We start from the raw sequence: 13,995 nt of genomic DNA, 5'->3' as shown, positions 1-13,995 counted from the left end.
AGTTTAAGTTGCTCAGTTACTAGAACTAGAATTAGATATTTAGGTGGTGAGATTGAAAAGCAATGTAGGTATGACCTTGTCAGTGAAGACTACAGAGAAAACAAGTACCAGAAGGTGATGGTGAGAGGATTATAGAAGGAAGTGAGTTTACGTGATTTTCCTGAGAAGAAGTGAAGCAAAAGAGAGAGCCTTGGTGGTATGTAGATATGTAAAGCTGGTAGGAGAGGTGTTGGTGAAGAAGATGGTGCAGGCAGAGAGGAAAGCAGGAGACTCAGAGTTGTGCCATAGAAGCTGCTGGATGAGGCGATTTCAAGAAAGGATGGGGTATTTAACCCGTCTGAGGGCAGTCTTCTTTATCTCCATTGGTGGTGATCCCATCTATTTGCTCATCTGAAAGTCTGGGAGCCATCCTTGGTTCTCCATCCTCCCTCACAAGACAGACATCTAACTCATTAGGAAATTCCATTTGCTTGATTTGCAAGATACATCTGCATTTTGATTACTTCTTACCACTCTACCCAAAATGGCAAATTGAATGATCTCCCTCTCATGTTGGTTACCCTGCTCACTTATTATTCCACAGCACTTCTGTTTCCAGCAGGCTAGATAGTTTGCTCATTTATTACAGTGATGACTGATTGCTTGCCTCCTCTCACTAGACTGCAAGTTCCATGAAGGCTAGTCCTCTGTGGTGTTCCAAGGGTCCAGAACAGGGTACCTGGCATACAGTAATCACTCAATGAATGTTGAATGAATGAATTACAATTTTGTTTTACACCTAATTAAAATTTGATTTAGGTTTATTGTTGAAGCAATATGTTCTAGGCATATAAATTGTATTCCGTCCTAATGTGAATTTAAATAATATTTTAGTAAAAACAACTTCATTTTCTATTTGGTTATAACAGTTCTGAACTCAAGCATTGTTATGTTCATCACATCCCAGAATGAGAGCCTGCATACTACTTCCAGAGACAGTTTTCCCCTTGTATGTGGATTAAAGACTTTTACCTAACATTAACATTGTGGGATTAAAAATATTCACAGTGACTGCTATTCTATTTAGCATTTCCTCTGACAAATTACTTACCAGTAAGCAAAAAATGTTCAATTTACAAAAAAAAAAAAAAAAAACATATTCAAGGATTCACAATATGTTCTTTGGACAGTTAATTTAACATGTATATTTCAGAAGTATGTATCTATTAAATAATAAGGTTGGGGCTTATTATACAGCTTTTCATTAATGAAACCCATTAAGTTGATTCCAGCAATTCATATAGAATCTTTTTAAATTTTAAAATTTTACATAAATATTGTGCATATTTATGGGGTACCAGGTGATATTTTGATACATGTCTACATTGTGTAATTTTAAATCAGGGTAAACATATCTAGCTCCTCAAATGTTTGTCCTTTCTTTGTAATGAAACATTTCAAATCCTCTGACTTTTTAAATACACAGTACATTATCATCTGTAGTCACCCTACTGTGCAATAGCACACCAGCACTCATTTTCCCTAACTATAACTTAATATCCATTGACCAGTATTTCTCCATCTCAACTTCTCCCTGACTATAATTTTTTATAAAAGATATTGAAACATGTTAAATTTTTGCCTCACCCAATCTAATAAGAATTGCTAATCTTTCTTGACTATGAGTTTAAAAATCATAATTCCTTCCTTCCTTTCTTCCCTTCATCCGTCACTTCTTTCAATTATTTTTACTTTTATATCTCCTGCCTCATCTTTGTTCCATAGAATAGTCAATGCCTACTCTAGGAAAGAGTGAATGATAAGACAATGGGCCAATATACTTACCTTGTCCTGCAGTGTCCACGGCACATTTTGGATCCTTTTCTACCTAGGGATTATAGTTCTTCATTGAGCATAATTGCGTTGATTTCCTACCAAGTAATATAATACACCACTCTTTCTTACACATTTAGAAATTGGACCCACACCCATTCTCTCATCATCAGAGCTGACATCCATTTGCAGGTCCCTCATCCTTTAGTCATTTTTCGCTTAGGCTCTGGAGTCTGTTGATTTTCTTTTGCTTAACTAATACAGACCACGAAGGCTGTGAGCTATGGCTCTTCTTATGATCTGCACTTGCTAAGCTTGCTGGGTGCACAAATATCTCACGGGGGAGGAAGAAACAAATGCAAACAAGATTCAGAGCTCTAAAGGCATTAGTGAGGATGTCAGCAGGAAGTCCACCTAGCAGGGCAACCTAAGAGCAGCACTTAACTTTGCTCATTGAGGCCTAATTTTCTTTTCTTTTTTTTTTTTTTTGAAACAAGCCTTACTATCTTTTTAAAGTTCTGTGAATCAGTATTCATAAATAATAAGACTTATTTTTCAAATTTTGAGAGAAAAAGTACAAAATCCTTTTCTGGCTAGAAAGAAACCAAGTGACTCAGTTTGAAAGGCCTGAAAAAGACTATGTCCAACCCCTTCTTCCTTTTCCTTCTTCCTCCCTCTCACTATGTTTTTCTTTCTCCTTCATTAAGTTTTCTTTGTGTTTCTCTTCTTTAATATTTTTTTGTCAAAAGAAAATATTTACTCAGATGAAGCAGAGTAGAGTTCAATTTGATAATTTGCCATTTTATACTTAACTTCACCTTTTCTCCACGAAAACTGTAAAGTGATTTTAACCTGCAAATAAAGATTAAGCCATCCCACTTTATTGATATGTAGTGAAAGGCAACAAAACAGGCACATCTATGAAATTTTCAGTTACTTTCAATTTAATTTGATTACAATGATAAACAGATGCTAAAACCTATAGTTAGACTATTAGCTTACACACTTCAGTTTCATTTTTATGATGCATTAAAAGCAAATAAGACAGTGGATCATTCTATGCATATAATAGAATAACATGTTTTTAAAAACATGTTCAAAGTACAAATACAGAAAAAACTTGTGAAATTTAACGTAATTATGATAGTTTCCAAAATTAGGCTATTCCTCCAACTATGATTTTTATGTTGTGGGAGGCTGATCTATTAATGACTGCCAAATTTTCTTATTCAATGAGACCAGAATAATATTTATTTTGAACAGTTCAGTTGTTGTTTTGTTTTTTTTTTTGTAATCTAAAATAGTGATCTGTCAACTAAAAAGTCTAGTCTAGTCTAAGAATTTTTTATGAGGAAGAAGTGATCAACTTTTTTCTTTGCCTTTTCTTTATATCTTGTTTTACTGATAGTAAAATGAAAGTATACTTGGATGCTGCAGTTAAAACAAAAACATAATTCTTGAAAATCCATAGTTTGCAACTCAATTGAATTAACAGGCGATTTCATATCATAACAGAATCTCAACAGCTGGCAGTGAGTTACTTCTAGCCCTAGAAGAGGGCAGCCTTTGTATCAGGGGATAAGCATGAGCCTACATGGTCTAGACCTTTGTTCAATCTTGCGCTCCTCTTTGTCATAGGACAATTGTACACAATACAGGGGTAAGAATAACATGACAAGGTTTCCCATCTTATAACTTGTCCATGTGCAAATATTTGCTGATGAATTGAAAGAAAATATAGATTGACCTTTACCATGGGACAAGGATTGAAACCAATTCAGAAGCAAAAATCATACTGCATCATCTGTATTATTTTTATCATCAGTATCTATGTAAATCTATTAACTCCTTCAGTTTTTAAAATTTTGTAATTTAGTTATCTGCATTATTTATCCTTATTTTGTCATTGTCATATCTATATCTCACCATATCTAGAAATTAAAGATAAATCTTGTGATACTTTTAAGCTATAGATGGCTGAAGTAAAGACAAGCAAATCTCAGAAATAGAATCTCTATTGCTGAGGACATAGGATAACATGTGCACAAAATATGAATTGAGAATATTTTTGCTTTTATGTTTCCTTGCAAAAATGTAGTTCTGTTTATGTTTTTTCCTTGTGACTTTATTTAAAAAAATAGTTACTGTGCTTCCTATTTTCCAATTTAATTGCCCCTATAGGCTTTACTCACAAAAAATAATCTTGAAGATTGTAGAAGGAAAACTTTAGGCCTGCTCTAATTTCTTTTTATTTTCCTTCTGTGTAAATCCAAGTCACAATCCAGCAAATAGTTTTTTGATTGGTTTTTTGATCCTCATAATGTCACATTCACTAAATAGTATGTTTAGCATATCATTGTTATTTCCTCAACATATTCTGTTAATCTAAGATGGTACAGATTATATTTTCCAAATGAACTTCTGATTGTTTCACTGGCAAACCTTCATTCCAAAATGATGAACCATGACTAGGAATAAAGGACCTCTGCAGGGATGTATGGAGATGTGACATCGTGTTTGCCTACGTGTCTCCAGTTTTGTGACTTTCCACACTTCTTCAAAATCAACTTTCCTCTTTGAAAGAGAAAAAAAAAAAAAAAAAAGTGAAAAAACTAGCCTACTATTTAGATTCTGCTCTTTAATCAACAATGAAGTCCAGATTTAAAAAAACAAAACTTTGCTTTTTTATATAAATGTAATAGTACTTAGTTTTAACATGGGCAATTTGTGTAAGAAAAACCCATAATTTATCCAATCAGAGTTAGTATCTTATTGAGAGCCCTGTGCTGTGGATGCAAAGGCTAGTGAGGCAAGGACTCTGTCCTCAAGGAGCTCACAGTTAGTGCAGGTCTCAAACATGTACGTACACAATTAGAAAGTCAGTGAATGACTAGAATCAGTGATAAGAAAACTAGCCAGTTCTGGAGCAACACTTCTTGTTGGGTGTCAAGTCAGAGGAAATTGCTTAAAGACCTTAACATTTCCGTATCCTTGTAAAGATGAAGAAGTTTGCCAAGCAGAGAGAGGTATAGAAAGTTAATCACAAAGAGCAGAGAATTCAGGATTTACTGCAAAGGGACTGATGCCTAAACTCATGTGGCTCCTTTGCTTGCACAGACTCCTTCCAAGGCTCTGTAGCTAAGGTTGTATTTGTAACTCTTGTATTTAAAAGCACACCTTCCCAAATTGTATGAGCTTCATTTTCTATGACAATTGGATCCACCCCTGAAAGCAAGTGTGGGTGGAAGGAGAAAGGGCGTCTTCACTCCACCAGTCAGTTTCTTCTGGCGGCACCCAAGGGTAGTGGTGGACCACCAGCTGTAGCTAACACCTAACTGGATCTCAGGGGCTAGGGTTGTGGCTCAGTTGTAGAGCACTTGCCTGGTGTGTGAGAAGCACTGGGTTCGATTCTTGGCACCACATATAAATAAATAAAAGTAAAGGTCCATTGACAACTAAACAATATTTTAAAAAATGAAGAGAACACAGATCTCATTTTCCATTGCCTCCAAAGCAAGCACTGACATACAGTTATTCACTTTTACTGTTCATTGAGGCCTGCTGAGGAAGCAGGCGGCAGGTTGATGAAGCTAGCAGAAGAGCATCACCTCAGGAAATTCTTGCCTTTGTTCATAAGATCACAGCTGAACAACAAACCTCACATTCAGACATCCTTTCCTTTTGTTTTTTATTTGGTACCAGGTATTGAACCCAGGAAGGATTTAACCACTGAACCACATTTCCAGCGTACCAACCCCCCAACCTTTTTTTTTTTTTTAGACAGGATCTCACTGAGTCACTCAGGACCTCACCGAGTTGCTAAGACTGGTTTTAAACTTGCCATTCTCCTGCCTCAGCCTCCAAAATTACTTCTTTCATCCTCTCACAAACAGCATTCATTCATTTATTCTGATACTTATTGAATACTCCTTACATCTTCACTTTCCTTATTCTTCTTTTGTTCGGGTATTTCTGGCTTATTTTAAGGATGTTTCTGAGCATTTTTAAAGGGTATTGGTTAGGAAATTTAAGAAAAAAAGAGCCCTGTATTTACTCCTTTAGAGAACATATGTTCTGAATTGATTTTGCTTCTTTTTCTTGGATGGCAAAATTCCTTTCTCCCCACACTATTTTATCCACCTGAGTCACCATGATGAAGACAAAACTCTAACGACTTCTTCAATAAAGTTTCTTTATTCTCTCCTTAATCTTCTCACCCTTTAGTCATAAAGTTTTAGACTCTTGTCTACGTGTCTAAGGACAACGGTCCAGCGATTTCATATTTGCATATTCGTCTTCCTTCCTCCCTTTAGCACCACAATCTGTCTTTCCTCTCCCTTGTCTAGCATGATGCTTACCGACTTTTAGGTGATCACTAAAAGTGGAAAGATTGGCCTTTTAAACACTGAACAGTGTTAGGGGTACAGGAACATAGAGGTTATCCAAGTGTGAAAACTTCAGATAATATTTCATTTTTTCTGAACAATAACATCAGAGGAAGTTGCACAGTAATGCACATAGACCTGTGAAATGTTGTGAAAGAGCTGTGGGCATCCAAACTAATTATGTGGAAATCACTCTATTCCTTTGTACTCAATTTTGCTTTTTCCTTCTATCAAAAGACCCATTCGTTTCAAAAACCCATCTGGAAAATTCCAACCAGATTGACTACTAAGTTGAGTTTCTAGGACTGCCTGACCACTGAGATACTTTTAAACCTTCTGGTCCCGCTCCCTCACCCTTCAACCACCAATAGCCAGATCATCCCACAGTTCACTGACCTATTATCCTCCTCTAGGAGAGTAAAATCATCTATGATTCCAGAAAACTGTAACTCTAAGTTACTGTAGAAACAATTTCATCCTAACTACTATGGATAGGATGCTCAAATATTGAAATGAATTACTTTGATCCTATTTTGGATCAAGAGAGGCATTAGTGAGATCCTGGCCTTTTGAATCCTTATAACAATCCTAGAGCTTTCAAGTCCCCTGTCTCTTCTTGATAAAAACTGTTTATAATGTTAAGATAATAGAAAATTTGTTCCTTAAGTGATTCAGGAGTAATCCACAAAAGAAATGTTTATTTATAGGTCATCAGAAGAAAGGATATTTATCAAGTTACATGTCACCATAAACTAAAGAATCTCATTTTTATTTACAAAAAAAGTCATATTTCACTGAAAATGCCTTCACTTCTTACTTCCCTTCTGTTAAGGCATCCTTTCTCAACCTCTGACTATAGTATTCATTGAGTCTACTCATAGAAAACAGGAGGGAAAGAAGAGATTTTAAGAGATGGGTTCTTATAGGTAGCTTAGTTTTGAGAAGGCAGACTATTTCTGAAGGAAAAATTAATAATCTGATAATCTGTTAATGTACTGCTTTGATATAACTTGCAATCCTATTATATTCTACCATATGTGAATCCATCACAGTCTTTTCTGAGGTTCAAGGTTGGCTGTAGGACGTGTGCTCTGAGCTAATGTTGCACAGGAGATCAGCTATTTCTCACTGTGGTTCCCAGTGGACACCTCACAGGGAGCTTGTTTATTGCTCTCCTGCTGGGTGGATTGGCTTATCACTACAAAATCGGCCTAAAGTAGCACCAAGATTCTGCTTTATGCCATCAAATACTAGAAATTCCTCAGTTACAGGTGGGATAGCTGAAGAATGGAATCAATATTTAGATACAGGAATAGAAATTAAAATGGATTTTGGCTTAGATCATAACATAATGAGCTAACTTTCATTCCAAGGTTTTACAATTGAATGCAGTTATTATGAGTCTGTTGAAGAGAGGGAAAAAATGTGTCTGAGATTTTATGTCGGGTGTTGTTCTAGAAAAATGGAAAATAGCTGATTTACCACTCTTCTGGTTTTTTTTTTTTTTTTTTTTTTTTTGTAAAAGAAAAGAGGCCTTCACAATTGAAGAGCTGGTGACCTTTCACAGGAATTATGCAGGCAGCCGGGCAGGGCTGTTCTAATGGTAATGGTGTGGTACAATCAGTTTTACTAAAGAAGAGCCCTCTGGGCTGCAGGGTAACTAGCTTAATAGCTTTTCAAGAGGACAAATTTGATAGGAGACTTTAAAATGCTCTTTAGGTATTTAAGTATTAACTGAGTAGGTAGGGGAACTGCAGTTGGATTCACTGAGGTGGATGAAGACAGTTTGCAAATACCAGCTGCTACAACCTGCTCCAGTCCCTGCTCTCTAGCCAATTTGGGTTATGACAACTGGCAATTCTGTGCACCCCCTGCCCCACAAAACTTCAAAGTCCAGGGTACTCACATACAGCTTGTTTCAGTAACATATATGCTTTCTTTTTTGTTTTATTTTCTCATTATTCTTATCTTTTGCCCACTTCAAAATACCTTTAATCATCACCACTGTATCTTGGGGGCTGACCTCACCTGGAGCCTGAATAGTTTGTTCCTATCAGTCATTATTTCCACTATTAGGAGCTGTGGGGGTAATAGGAGCACACTGAAATGTAGCTGTGACTGGCTTTATTGCAAAAGGACATTTAATAGTACCTCCAATATTGGTATAGATGTCTATGTGTTTGTGTGAATTTGGGGGGAAGTTATACCCTTGTGCTTCAAGAACCTGATCTAGGAGTCAAGATCACCTGTGTTCTGACGTCAGCTTTAGGTCTACTTTGCATATCTATTTCACTGCTTTAAGCCTCAGTGCCTTCACTTGTATGTAGCCCAGGAATCAAAATTATAGCTAATGAAAGAATGGACATTTTTTTAAGCTGTCTGTTTTATCTCAACTCCCTAAGGTTTCCCTCCCAGTAATGGGAACAAAACCCTTAAAGCTGTTCTCTGTTCCCAAACAGAGAGTAAAAGAGTAAATTGAGCCTGATAGCCAGATAGTGCTCAAACAGTAGGATTACCAGAAACTATTGACCAGAATCTACAGCCTGTTGTAAAACATTGTGAAACATGTTGTCAGCAAACCCAGACCCCCTTTGAAATTTCCTGGCAGCTTTGTCCCCCTTTTCCCTTTCATGTGTGACCCCTCCCGATGTGTGGTTTCCGCCTTTATAAACCTACAAGATTTTCTGCTAGGGACTCGACTCCTGGAGTTGGGTCCCAGCGCGCTGGAATAAACACCTCTTGCGGTTTGCATCAAGTGACGCCTCCTGCGGTTGATTGGGGTTGCCGTCCATCCATGGGACAGAGTTGGGGTTTCCTTTTTGGGGGCCTTACATTTGGGGGCTCGTCCGGGATAAGATGGCCCCCCCTCATCCGTGGAGTCGACCTTGGAGGTAAGAAGGGGTACCCCGAAGTTGTCTGTCTTCGTCTTGTGTTTTGTTAGTTGGTCTGGTTCTGTGAGCGCGCTTTCGGTTTCGGTGGCAGCCGTTCGGTGACTCGTGAGAGTGGCCGAACAGTGGCCGGCAGACGTGCCTGGGGGGCCACAGGTTGCAGCCCTGGGGGACGCCCTAAGGGTGGAAGGAGAGCCAGGGACGCCTGGTAGTCTCCGTCGGTAAGGGCGCTGATGGGGTTCAATTGGTGGATCAGAGATTGGTGCCCGTCTGTATCTGGTTCTGTTGTGTGTTTGTGGCGGACAAGGTGGAGGAAGGGTTGGAACAACTGGGGGGTTCTCGGCCCGGGCTACTCTCGGGTGGACCCCAAAGGTTCCTTCTCTGGACTCCCCCTCCCGACAGCCCTGAAGGGTAACTTAGCAAAGTAGCTTCAGTCTCAAAAGTAATGAAAAATAAGGTCTCATAATTTTAACATCCAACCTGTCCTGATGAGGTGTCTAAAATGCCTTAGACACAGAGTTTCTGTTAAAACCTGTTAGATCCTTCCAGATCTCAGCCCAGGCTTACACTGAAATATAAATAAAAGAAGCCTAAAGGCTCAGTAGGAGACCGGTCTCAAACCCAGGGAAAGAAAAGGTAAAAAGAGTCTTTAAAACTCCAGCAAAGTAAATGCTATATTTTTAATTATATGTTTTTTTGAGCTCATGATTTTTTGATCAGTTCTATTTTTTATTCAACTAGAGTTTTTGAACATCTGTTGCATTGTAATGGAGATTCACCTATAAAGTTACAAGGGCTTGATTTTGTGTTATTTGTATGTTGTGCTGTCTGATGTCATGTTTTGTCTGTATCAAAACTGAGCACTCCTAAAATTAAGATTTAAAAATGGATCCAGATACTTTTAATTCACGTGATTTAAAAAGGTTCAAATTGGGTAAACTAATAAGAGTAAAATGTCTTTGAAAATAACTTGCAAGTCTCTAGGTGGTCAAGCTAATAAAATATTGATGTTAATAAAATGTCTAATATCAATTGTTTCTAGGACTTTTCTTCAACAGGAAAGAGACAGCAAATACTGTACAGGACACTTGTCTGATATCTTGGTTTTTTACAGAATAAGTGAATTAGAGTTAACATGTATGGGATTACTCTAATGTGTTTGTAGAGACATCTGATTAATTTACAAAGTTAAAATGCTAATTGTTAAATAACATCGAGTACTTTTAACTCCTTAAATTCCATGGGGTATCATACTTAAACATTATTGGTGTTTTCATAGGTTGGTAAATAAAAGGGTTTAAACTTGCTTTGTGTCATCACTAAACTAAAAACAAGGTTACTAAGAGTTATGTCCTAACAAGTGCAATTCTATATACAAAGGGTCCCAAAAGTTTCAACTGTATTTCAATTAGAGTACTATAAACAACAGAATATTTAATCTTATTAAAATAGAGTAATTTATCTAAATTCAGAAATTTCATAAGAGTTGTTTCAGAATGTGAACAAAAAGGGGACAACGAATAGGAAAGAGAAAATAAAAGGTTCTGGGTATGGAAATATATTTAGTAAAAGGAAAAAGGAAATGTTTCTGGGTAAGAAAGTGCTTGTGTGATGAAATACATGAGGGTCTAAGTAAGTGCTGAGAAAGTCTGTGTAAGTAAAGGGCAAGTTTCAACAAGTTTGTGTGTAACTAAGTTGGTTATATGTATGTGAGACAGCTAAAACTATTGAAGGTTTTTCCTAAGGTGAAATACTAACGTTCTGATATAAACCAAAGTTTAATCTATATGGTAGAATGACATGGTAAAATGACAAGGATTTGAAACACTAATTTACTCTTAACTTTGTGTCTATTAAGTTTATTCTTTAGAACAATTAGTCTTAAAAATTGGGGTGTATACAATTATGGTTAAACAACTATTATAGAGTATTGTACTTTGTTACAGAGTATACATTTCTCTTTAAAAATTCAATTTGGTAAGATAAAAGTGTCAAGGTATTTGTGAAATGGCCACTAGTTGTATATTAAATGTGTTCATATTTTTCAGGACCACAAGTTTTTAAAGCAAGGAATTTATTAAGCTCTGCTGTCCTCCAGATTAAACTTGTCTGTAATGGTAATCTTAAACTTATAAAGAGTAAATTTTATTGGGGATTTATTTCTATCATTTAATGTTCTATTATAGGACCTGCTATCAATAGGGTATGTGTAAAATTTGTTACTTTTTACACTGAGATAAAGAATTTCAAATGTAAATGTATTTCTAAACATTAGAGTCTGATTTGTTTAAAGGTTAATATTGTGAAATATGAAAGAAACATGAAAACATTTTGCCACTTAATCACACAAAGGGAAAGTTAAAAGCTCTCTCAGCCTTTCTTTGATTCATGTTTTAGATACTATGTTAAATTGTGTTAATTATAAAGTTTATATCGACTCAGGAAACAGTATATGTAAACTACTTAATGGTATTTAAGGAAAAGAAGCAAAGATCAACATCAGAATTAGAACACTTAAGATCTGTAAAGAGCCCTGCCTTACCTGAGATAAGGCTCTGCCTCCCATCTCACTGCATGTTAGAGTGACTCCAAAATAAGCCAGACTTCAGCTTATTTAAAGTTATAGTCAAAAGATTGGTTCTTGTTGTAAAAGTACTGTGATCTCAAATAGGGGATAGAATGTAGTTCTCAATCAAAATTCAAGATAGCTATTATACAAGCTGAATATATTTTTACTCTTGCTAATTTCATTTTGTAAAACTGTTACCTGTTAATGTTTTGCAGAAGTAGCTGCTCCAAGAACAAACAACCTAGGTAACTTGTGATAATAAGCCATCACCTATAGAATAGATAGTGGTAACTTCCAGTACTAATGCAGACTCCAGTTAGATAAAAGGGTAAATAACTGTAAAGTTATGGACATTAAAGTTAAAGCCCATTACTCTTAATTTATGACTGGTGAGACTGGCTTGCTGGATAATTAAGATCCAACTTAGAAATTGGAGTCAAATACAGAGGTCAAGAAAAGTCCATATTTGGGTCTTGCCCTCAACGTTAGCCTGAACCCAGGGAGTAAGAGAACTTCTCTAAGGAGCGTTGCAACTCTGGGTCACACAACCTCCTGATCAAGGAGATTGTTGAGACTAGAGGATGAAAAATTATCCAGTGCATCTGCTGCAGAGGAGGGTCATGGAAAAGGGGAAACATCCCTTGATGTTTCTAAAGGAAGTCAACTCATCAAGAGACCCTGCCTAATCAAAGTCACTGGTGGAGCTAAGGAGCCGCTCTTAAGTTCTGTATGAGTGACCCCTGTGGGAACTCAGCTGACTCTTTAACAAGACAGAAACCAGGTCAATTTGACCAGCTTGATCTTAGATACCCAGCAAAACAGTTAAAACCAAAATATAGCCATTCTTGGGCATTTAAAGGAAATAATAATTAAATGTAACTTAAGATGTACACTTGTATTAGACCACTAGAATAAAGGCTGGAAGCTACAAATGAAAGAAAGATTCTTCAGCAAATGTGCCTGATAACTATCAAGAGAAACTGCCAGAGTCAGAAGTTTTTAGTCAGTTTAAGACCTTCCTAAGCTACACAGGTAGACTTAATCTATGTTTGCCAGTATGATTATCTATTCCTAAGTAACAGAAGTATAGAGATCTCTAGTAAACACAGGTTATACCAATAAAGGGATATTTTACAAAATCAGATGACATTAAGTAGCTTAACTATATTTTCTGGGGACATCTATGACAATGTTAAAGTCCCCAAATAAAGGCCTTGTTCTCTCCAGCCTTTGCTAGGCCTAGTTATGGGAACAATTTCTCAGTTCTTCCACATCCTGGTGAGAGATTAACTTCTGTCATTTTCGTGATACTCAGTGGCATGTTTCAGATGCTGCAACATTTACTTTGTGCTAATCTCATTTCAGTACTCATGTCTTTTTGTTCTTCTATCATAGAAGCAGCCGCCCCCAGATGACTTTACAACCTGCTCTTCCCCAAGCAGGCTTCTTCCTGGGACCCCTTGATTGACCCGATTTTTAGAAAAGGAACTCCAAGCTGCTTGCCCCACGCCACCCACTTCCAGCTCGAAGAAGCTAGAGCGGTCATCGACCTCCTTCCCCAGCAGCATGGAGTTCCTGAGATTAGAGGGGGGAATGAAGCCAGAATTGGGAACAGGTAGTTAGTGTAGAAATAGGGGATCGGGTCAAATCGAGGAAATGGCCATAAAATCATCTGCCTCTGGAAGTTGGAGACTGCCCCTGGAAGAATGGAATGTCAAGGATCTCCGGAGCCCATTGATTACCAAATTTACCTGCCTTTATCAAGGACTGTTTATCAAGGACTGCAAACAAGGGGCTGCTAATTGGTGGCCCGCCCCCTGAGCTCTTGCCTGCCTGAAATCACCTAGTCACCTTCATCAGGGAAAGAGTAAGTGCTGTATAGGTACTAATGCTTAGGCAACAATACCAGTCCCTCCGCCAAGGAAATAGCTTTGGAGAAGAGTATATAGAGACAGAAGTTCCATGATTAGAACTTACCAGAAAAGAAAATGGGGAAATGAAAGAATGGACATTTTTTTAAGCTGTCTGTTTTATCTCAACTCCCTAAGGTTTCCCTCCCAGTAATGGGAACAAAGCCCTTAAAGCTGTTCTCTGTTCCCAAACAGAGAGTAAAAGAGTAAATTGAGCCTGATAGCCAGATAGTGCTCAAACAGTAGGATTACCAGAAACTATTGACCAGAATCTACAGCCTGTTGTAAAACATTGTGAAACATGTTGTCAGCAAACCCAGACCCCCTTTGAAACTTCCTGGCAGCTTTGTCCCCCTTTTCCCTTTCATGTGTGACCCCTCCCGATGTGTGGTTTCTGCCTTTATAAACCTACAAGATTTTCTGCTAGGGAC

This window comes from Sciurus vulgaris (assembly GCF_902686455.1).
Source record: "Sciurus vulgaris genome assembly, chromosome: 7".
NCBI lineage: Eukaryota > Metazoa > Chordata > Mammalia > Rodentia > Sciuridae > Sciurus > Sciurus vulgaris.
This window is presented reverse-complemented; position numbering follows the sequence as displayed.